We start from the raw sequence: 9,131 nt of genomic DNA, 5'->3' as shown, positions 1-9,131 counted from the left end.
ACTCGCCCTCCGCGCGCTGACCAGCCGCGCAGCCCTGTCTGTGTGTCTCAGTGGCCTGGGGCGGTGGGAGAAGTGGGTAAGGGTCTGGCCATTGACAGGTGGCCTGGCGGGGAGGGGGGCCAGGTGCCCGGAGCAGCTGCAGTCGGAGCAGCAGGGACAGGAGCTGGAGAAGATGGGGCGCAGGCCCTGAGCCAGGGGTCAGAGGTCATCACGGTGCCCTGGGGCACACGCACACATGCACGCGCACGATGCACATATGCGTACGATGCACACGCATGCACCTGCTGGGAGCAGACCCTGGCCCTCGGGCTATCACAGTGGCCCCTGCCTGGCATCGGGCCTATGGGAGGTGCAGAGGAGGTCTGAGGGGGACACAGAGGTCGCTGGCAGGTCTCCTCTCCTTGGCGTTGAGCCTGGGGCTCTCCCCCCAGACCCTCCGAGCTCCTGGCTCTCAGAGCCTCTGCCGCAGGCCCACAGCTCCCACACCTGAAGGCAACAAAGCCCCATTCAGCCTGGTTCCCTTTATGGCCCAGATGCTGGGTTTCTGCTACTTTGATGTGAGCGTTTGCACCTTCAGGGCAACAACGGTCCGGCCTGGGGTCCTGGCTCCCAGCACCCCAGCCTTTATTGCCCCCAGGTGCCCGCGGCCGTTACTGATAAGGGTTTGTACCTCCCAGGCCGGGCCGGCTGATAGGAGGAGAAAGGGCTCGGCTGCCCCTCCTAGGGAGCACCAGGGGGTCACCCCCACCCGGCGTCTGTTTACAGAAACCGCCTCCGCGGCAGATAACTGGTCCTTGTAGCCGAGGCTCGCAGGTGGCTGTCTCCGGGCACGACCTTCCTGGTGGCTGGGCTCACACGGTGCTGGGGCGGGGTCTGGGCCCGAGCCCTGGCATGGCCGCTGCCTGGAGGAGGGGCCGGGGAAGCCGTGGCACCTGTCCCTTGGTGCTGACGGGCGAGCAGACGCCTGCTCTGGCCCAGGTGTCCCCCGCGTCTCCCGTGGCTCCTCCCTGGCGTCCATGTGGCCTTCACCCCTGACTGTCCCAACTGTCCTCCCTCTGAGGGGGACACAGAGGTCGCTGGCAGGTCAAGCTTTCCTCCTCGCCTTCATCTACCTTCAGGCACAGGTGGTTCTCTCAGAGACAGGCACCCAGCACCTCGTGTGACCGTGAACCCCGGGATGTTTATGGTGGGACGGCTCCGGCCGCTCTCCCTCAGTCTCTGAGGTCAGGAACGGGGGTGGCGTGCCTGCCAGGTGGATGCAGCTGCCCCCGTGGGGAGGGGACGGGGCGCCAACACCACTCGGCGATGCCATCTCGGTGCCGGGCAAGCCAGGGGCAGCCCAGCCGGGGAGACGCTGAGATCCGGCAGGTCCCTTCCCCTGGGCCCCGTGTGTCCGCTGTGTCCCCACCTTCCTGAGTGGGGAGCACGGGGTGTGGGGGTCCCGGCTCCCAGCTGCTGACCACACAGTGTGTGTCCACAGACGTCCCTCCTGACCTCTGCCCCAGAAGCCACTCTGCCTCAGCAGGTGTGACAACCCAGAGGGCTGACCAGGCCCCAGCCACTGCCCCCTCGCCAACCTCGAGGGATAGAGCCTAGGTCACTGGGTTCCAGAGGAACATGCCCCCCCCCCCCCCCGCCTCCCACGTCTGGCCCTCCCCCCATGCCTCCAGCCCTCCCCTGCGTCTGCTCACTGCCCCCTGCCCCCTGCATGCGACTCTCCCCCTGCATCTGCGTCTGGCCGTCCCCCCCCACTTGTCCAGCCCTCCCCCGGGTCCATGTCCACTCGCCCCCTCCCCCGGCGTCCGGCCCTCCTGCCTCCCATGTCCTCCAGCCTCTGGGGCGAGCTCAGCCCAGCACAGCTGGACAGACACGTGATGACCAGGGTGTGGCCACGCTGAGCCCGAGCCGAGCGCATGGGGCTGCGTGTCCCTTTCCTTCACTGAGGGGTGGAGCGCAGAGGGTGTCGCTGGAGGCCCCCCCCCCCCCCCCCAGTGGGCTGGGCAGTGAGGCTCCTGCAGGTCCCTGTGGCCCATGAGGACGATGGGGAGGTGGCCTCCAGGGGTGCCCTGAGGGCAGGGGGGTGGGTAGATTTGCCCCCTGTCCTGGGTCCTGGGACAGCCGAGTGCGGGTGTGAGAGGTGGGAGGGCAGGTGTCCCAGGCCCTGGGGCTGAGGGAGGGAGACCGCCTGCGGTTCTGGCCCTGGTTCCGGCCCGACCCATTCACAGTGCCACGGGGAGGGGCGCGGTGTTTATGGCCCAGGCACTGGGCAGGGACAGCCAGCGCTCTCCCGAGTCTCCTGGTTCTCACCGTCCTGAGACGAGACCTTTGCAGGGAAATGTTTAAACCCACCCTCCCAGCAACAGGACACCTCAGGCCTAGCCGGGCGGCTGCTGACAGACACGCCGAGGGCCGGCCCCGCTGCCAGGCCAGGTGTGCAGTGCAGCTCCCAGCCGCTTGCCAGCTCCCCTCCCAGGAAGCCAGCAGGACAAACAGCCCCAGGCCTTCACCCGGAAAACGGCCGCCTTCCGGAGCGAGGCCGGGGCCTCTCGTGTTTGCACACCTGTGGGAGCGGGGGCGGCCCGGCCCAGGAGGCCCAGGATCTGAGCTCAGGTTATGAAAGACCCCGATCGTGGCTGAGCGGAGGGTTGGGTGCCAGCACTGGGGCTGGTCTGCTGGGAGAGGCCGCGCCCCGGCTCCCCGGCCTCCCCGGCCCCGCCCCGAGCCGGGCCTCAGCGGTTGCTGGGTTGATGGCAGACCCAGGCGAAGGAGCAAGTTCCATCCACGGCCCCTTCCCGTCTGAGGGGTGAGGCCGCGGAAAACAGGGATCTGGCTCCCAATGGGGGGCATCTCTGATTCCCGGGATCCTTGTCGTCCCTGTGCACACACCCCATTAGTGGGGCGCGGCGGGGCCCACACCCCGCCCCTCGGAGACCTCTGCTGTCATCGCCACCATCTGACGCGCGTGCTCTGCCTCCCAGCTTCGAGGAGCCGGGCGGCCCGGCGTGTTCTGCTGCTCGTCCCCTCACGTGTGTGTCTGAAGGCAGGTGCGGACCTGGCTCCCCACTGACCCGCTGCGCAGGGAGGGGCGGTGCGAGTGCTGGGGCCTCGGCGCTTGTCCCCGGGTGTCCAGGGCCCTGGGGCCTCGCTGCCCCCTGGAGCCCCCAGCACGTCCAGAGGCGGGGCCAGCGTGAATCTAAACGTAATTTGTAATGTCCCTCGTTCCAGCCAGAACCAGGGCCTCAGGAACAGGAACTTGGTATGAGGTTGCCGGCTCCTGGGCGTCTCTCCTCTCACTCACCAAGGCCCTGTTCCCGCTGGGCAGGCGTCGCTCTGCCCTCCAGGCCAGTGTCAGGCCTCTCTGCCCGTCCTCGGGGCTCCGGGGCTCCAGGCAGCGGGCGGCTGTGGTGAGGGGCTGATGGCATGGCGGGTGGGGCGCCGGGAGGGGCAAGCCTGGCCATCTGCTCATGGCAGGGGGTGCTGCTCCTCCCACAGAGGTGCTCAGAGCTGTGTCCCCCTCCCCCTCGGGCTCCTCCAGGCCTGAGGTGCCCGCTCCCCCGGGACAGCCCTGCTCTCCGTTCACTTGTTTATGTTTCTGGGAGATTTCTTTTGAAAAAGGAATCTGAGGCTGAAATGGTCCTGGAAACACACACGTTCAGTCCCCGGAGCGGCTGTGCGCTCCCCGCGCTGAGTAAACACACCTGCTCCACGTGCGCGCAGGTCCCAGGCCTGGCCGCCCGGGGAGCAGGCTGACCTCGCACTCAGGCTGGGAGGACAGCGTGGCCTCAGGGCTCGGCCCTGGCAGTGGCTTTTGCATCGAGAAAGCCCAGAACTAAATGCATTGAGACCCACCCGAAACCTGGTCACAGACGGAAAACGCTCAGACCACGCACAGCGACGCGTGAAACCCGGCTCGGTCAGCTGACTGTTTAAAACACCCTTCGTGGGGTTTGTTAGAGCACAGACCAAAACGTGTCAGTTCCTGCCTTTTGATACGAGAGAGTGAAATAGAATTCCATTCTTTAAAGTAGCGGAGCCCCTGTGACAGCATCGCTATGTCCCGGGCATATTGAAAAGTCACCCATTGCCCTAACCGGTTTGGCTCAGTGGATGGAGCGTCGGCCTGCGGACTCAAGGGTCCCGGGTTCGATTCCGGTCAGGGGCATGTACCTAGGTTGCGGGCACATCCCCAGTGGGGAGTGTGCAGGAGGCAGCTGATCGATGTTTCTCTCTCATTGATGTTTCTAACTCTCTGTCCCTCTCCCTTCCTCTCTGTAAAAAATCAATAAAATATATTTTAAAAAAAAAGAAAAGTCACCCATTGCCAGCAAATGTAACATGGTAACATTCCCTTGGGGCGATTTCTCCCCTCTGATGTGCATGTTATCATGATCCTGTGTGTATGTGTGCCTGTGTATCTGCATGCACGTGTAAGTATGTGTTCATGTGTTGGGCATGTGTGTCTGTGTGTCTATGTGTGCATGTGTGCGTATGTGCTGTGCATGTGTGCATGTGTGTGAGGGTGCCTCTGTGTGTGTGTGTGTTGTGTGTGTGTGCATAGGTGCATGTGCATGAGGGTGCTGGTGTGTATCTCTGTGTGCATGTGTGCATATGTGCTGTGCATGTGTGCATGTGTGTGAGGGTGCCTCTGTGTGTGTGTGTTATGTGTGTGTGCATAGGTGCATGTGCATGAGGGTGCTGGTGTGTATCTCTGTGTGCATGTGTGCATATGTGCTGTGCATGTGTGCATGTGTGTGAGGGTGCCTCTGTGTGTGTGTGCTATGCGTGTGTGCATAGGTGCATGTGCATGAGGGTGCCGGTGTGTATCTCTGTGTGCATGTGTGTATATGTGCTGTGCGTGTGTGTGTGCTGTGCGTGTGTGTGTGCTGTGCGTGTGTGTATGTGCTGTGTGTATGTGCTGTGCGTGTGTGTGCTGTGCACGTGTGTGTATGTGCTCTGCATGTGTGTGTATGTGCTGTGCATGTGTGTGTATGTGCTGTGCGTGTGTGTATGTGCTGTGCATGCGTGTGTGTGTGCTGTGCGCGTGTGTGCATGTGCTCTGCATGTGTGTGTATGTGCTCTGCATGTGTGTGTATGTGCTCTGCATGTGTGTGTATGTGCTGTGCATGTGTGTGTATGTGCTGTGCATGTGTGTGCTGTGCGCGTGTGTGCTGTGTGTATGTGCTGTGCATGTGTGTATGTGCTCTGCATGTGTGTGTATGTGCTGTGCATGTGTGTATGTGCTGTGCATGTGTGTGTGCTGTGCATGTGTGTGCTGTGTGTATGTGCTCTGCATGTGTGTGTATGTGCTGTGCATGTGTGTGTGTGCTGTGCATGTGTGTGCTCTGCATGTGTGTGTATGTGCTGTGCATGTGTGTGTATGTGCTCTGCATGTGTGTGTATGTGCTCTGCATGTGTGTGTATGTGCTCTGCATGTGTGCGTGTGCATGAAGGTGCCTGTGCGGGTGTGCAGTGAGCCCTCTCACGGGAGTGTCCAGGTGGCCCTGGGCAGGTGTGCATCAGGACTCCGTGCGCCCATGTCCTCGGGGCACGGCTGGGAAGTGGGGGCGGGGACACGTCGGCCACACGTGCAGCCCCCTGGATCGTTGCAGGCTTTTGGTTTATGGCCAAACACGGGCGTTTTTGATGTTTCGTGTTTGCTCATTCTGGGCAAATCACAAGGCTCTGCTTTTAAGAGAAAAGGATTAAAAGGCCATTACGAGGCCTCTTTGACGGTAAATGGCTTAACTATTTCAAGGAGCTCCAGGCAGATAATCAGAGTCAGCCGTGGGCCTGGGTCGGCTCTGCCCCAGGAAATGTTTATGGCCGGGCGCGCAGGGGGAAGGCTGCGGGCCCCGAGCCCACGGAAAGAACTCGGAATTCACGTGACTCGTGGTCGGGCTGAGACAGCTCGGGGGTTCCTGGGACACCGGCGGGTCCCCAGCGCCGCGTCCTGGCCTCTGAGGGCGGCACCGTGCGCCCGGCCCTCCCGAGGCCTCCCCCCAGGTCTGTCCAGGTGCAGCAGCGCCCGGCCCTCCTCCATGGAAACCGCGTTCCTCCGTTGGACGGAGGACAGGCTTTCAGAGTGAAGGTCTTTGCACTTTGGGCCTCGTTTGCAGTGTTGTTGCTCAGAAGTCATTTTATAAAATGGGAAGCATCCTGAGTGGGCGGAGCCCATCTCTGACCGTGAGGGCCACGGTTCCCACGCACTTCGGGGCGGCGTGTCCCTGGCCGCACCCGCCTGCCTGGGTGCCCCCTGGGCCCTGGCTCCCGGGGCCTCCCGCCTGCGGCAGGGGCGGGGGCTGGGCCCCAGGCGGCTCCTTCCCCGGCTTCCGCTGACACTGCGGCCCCACGGGGGGGGGGTGGGGGGGGCATCCTGTTCTGAGGAAGGACAGTGTGTGTCTCTGAGTCCTGAGAACGGTCACAGACGCATTCATTAGAACAAGGTCCTGCAGCCGGCTGGCTCAGGGCTGAGCATCGACCTAGGAACCAGGAGGTCAGGGTTCGGTTCCGGGTGGGGGCACATGCCTGGGGTGTGGGCTCAATCCCGAGTGGGGGGCGTGCAGGAGGCAGCCGATCGACGATCCTCTTTCCTCATGGATGTGTCTGTCTCTCTCTCCCTCTCCCTTCTTCTCTGAAATCAATAAAAATATAAAAACAAAAACCAAAACCACGCACCCCTGCGCCAGACGCGTGTGTTGTCAGCAGGGAGCTTCCAGGGCCCGGCTGGCTGCTGCCTCGAAGACCCCAAGCCTCACGGAGCCCAGAGCAGAAATGACTGAGAAACGGACGTAACGGCCCTGCGACCTGCCGCCGGGGTCTCTGCTCAGGGCGTCCTGAGGTGGCGATCCCTGAGCTCAGTCGTGGAAATACAGACCTCACCACGGCTGGGACGCGTGCGGAGGGACCAGGAACGTTGGGAACAGATGTGTCATCGCACGGAAACAAGTTATTGAGAAAACAGACGTGTGGCCGAGGGGAGGCAGGCAGCCGCGTGTCAGTCAGTGACACACGTAAAGGCCCCGCACGGAGCCGCCGCGTCTGCATGGGAAACGCCGCGTGACCTTCCAGTCCCCTGAGGTCGCGGCCTGTGCTTCCCGTCAAATAGAAGGCCTGGCCCTGCGCCCTGCAGCCCCAGCAAACGGGAGACGTCACTGAGGCTGAGCAGTGACCCTCGGAGCCTCTGTGGGGAAGGGGTTTCGGGGGACGCGGCCGCGCCCAGCCAGGAGAGCGGGGTTTGGGGTGACGCCGGGGCGCGTGGACGAGACGGAGGGGACGCCACGTCTCCCGCCCTCTGCCCAGGGCACGGTGCGGCGTGGGCCTTTGTCTGCTGCCAGCAACCCGGCGGCGGGGTGAGCGTGGGACACACACCCGTCCTGCCGTCAGTAACGCCGCATCCCGCACGTCACACACGTGTGCTCTGGTGGCACAAACACAGACTCACCATCCCACAGCACGCGCTCCCTGTGCTTGTCCAACAGTGCGCACGCGTGCATGAATCGGCCTGTTTCGTGACCAGTCTCTGCTCAGTGAGACATGAACTCGGGGCTGACGGGTCAGAGGTCAGCTGGAGAGTGGGGAGTCCTCCGCCTCCCACCGTGCGGTCAAGACGTGTAAGGAAATGAGTGCGATTCCACACTCAGGGCAGTACCCACTCAGGACAGCTCAAACCCAGGACAGCACACACCCAGGACAGCTCACACCCAGGACAGTACACACCAAGGACAGCACACACTCAGGACAGCTCACACCCAGGACAGCTCACACCCAGGACAGCGCACACTCAGGACAGCTCAAACCCAGGACAGCCCACACCCAGGACAGCACACACCCAGGACAGCTCACACCCAGGACAGTTCACACCCAGGACAGCGCACACTCAGGACAGCTCAAACCCAGGACAGCCCACACCCAGGACAGCACACACCCAGGACAGCTCACACCCAGGACAGTTCACACCCAGGACAGCTCACACTCAGGACAGCTCACACTCAGGACAGCCCACACCCAGGACAGTTCATACACTCAGGGCAGTACCCACTCAGACAGCTCAAACCCAGGACAGCTCACACCCAGGACAGCACACACCCAGGACAGCTCACACCCAGGACAGTACACACCCAGGACATCTCATACCCAGGACAGTACACACCCAGGACAGTTCACACCCAGGACAGCTCACACTCAGGACAGCTCACACCCAGGACAGCTCACACCCAGGACAGCACACACTCAGGACAGCACACACTCAGGACAGCCCACACCCAGGACAGTTCATACACTCAGGGCAGTACCCACTCAGGACAGCTCAAACCCAGGACAGCTCACACCCAGGACAGCACACACCCAGGACATCTCATACCCAGGACAGTACACACCCAGGACAGCACACACTCAGGACAGCTCACACCCAGGACAGCTCACACCCAGGACAGCACACACCCAGGACATCTCATACCCAGGACAGTACACACCCAGGACAGCACACACCCAGGACAGCTCACACCCAGGACAGTTCACACCCAGGACAGCGCACACTCAGGACAGCTCAAACCCAGGACAGCCCACACCCAGGACAGCACACACCCAGGACAGCTCACACCCAGGACAGTTCACACCCAGGACAGCTCACACTCAGGACAGCTCACACTCAGGACAGCCCACACCCAGGACAGTTCATACACTCAGGGCAGTACCCACTCAGACAGCTCAAACCCAGGACAGCTCACACCCAGGACAGCACACACCCAGGACAGCTCACACCCAGGACAGTACACACCCAGGACATCTCATACCCAGGACAGTACACACCCAGGACAGTTCACACCCAGGACAGCTCACACTCAGGACAGCTCACACCCAGGACAGCTCACACCCAGGACAGCACACACTCAGGACAGCACACACTCAGGACAGCCCACACCCAGGACAGTTCATACACTCAGGGCAGTACCCACTCAGGACAGCTCAAACCCAGGACAGCTCACACCCAGGACAGCACACACCCAGGACATCTCATACCCAGGTCAGTACACACCCAGGACAGCACACACTCAGGACAGCTCACACCCAGGACAGCTCACACCCAGGACAGCACACACCCAGGACATCTCATACCCAGGACAGTACACACC

Source organism: Myotis yumanensis, unplaced genomic scaffold (genome assembly GCF_028538775.1).
Source record: "Myotis yumanensis isolate MYYU_CA2020_CCGP unplaced genomic scaffold, mMyoYum1.0.hap1 SCAF_6, whole genome shotgun sequence".
NCBI lineage: Eukaryota > Metazoa > Chordata > Mammalia > Chiroptera > Vespertilionidae > Myotis > Myotis yumanensis.
Note: the sequence above shows the minus strand (reverse complement) of the source record.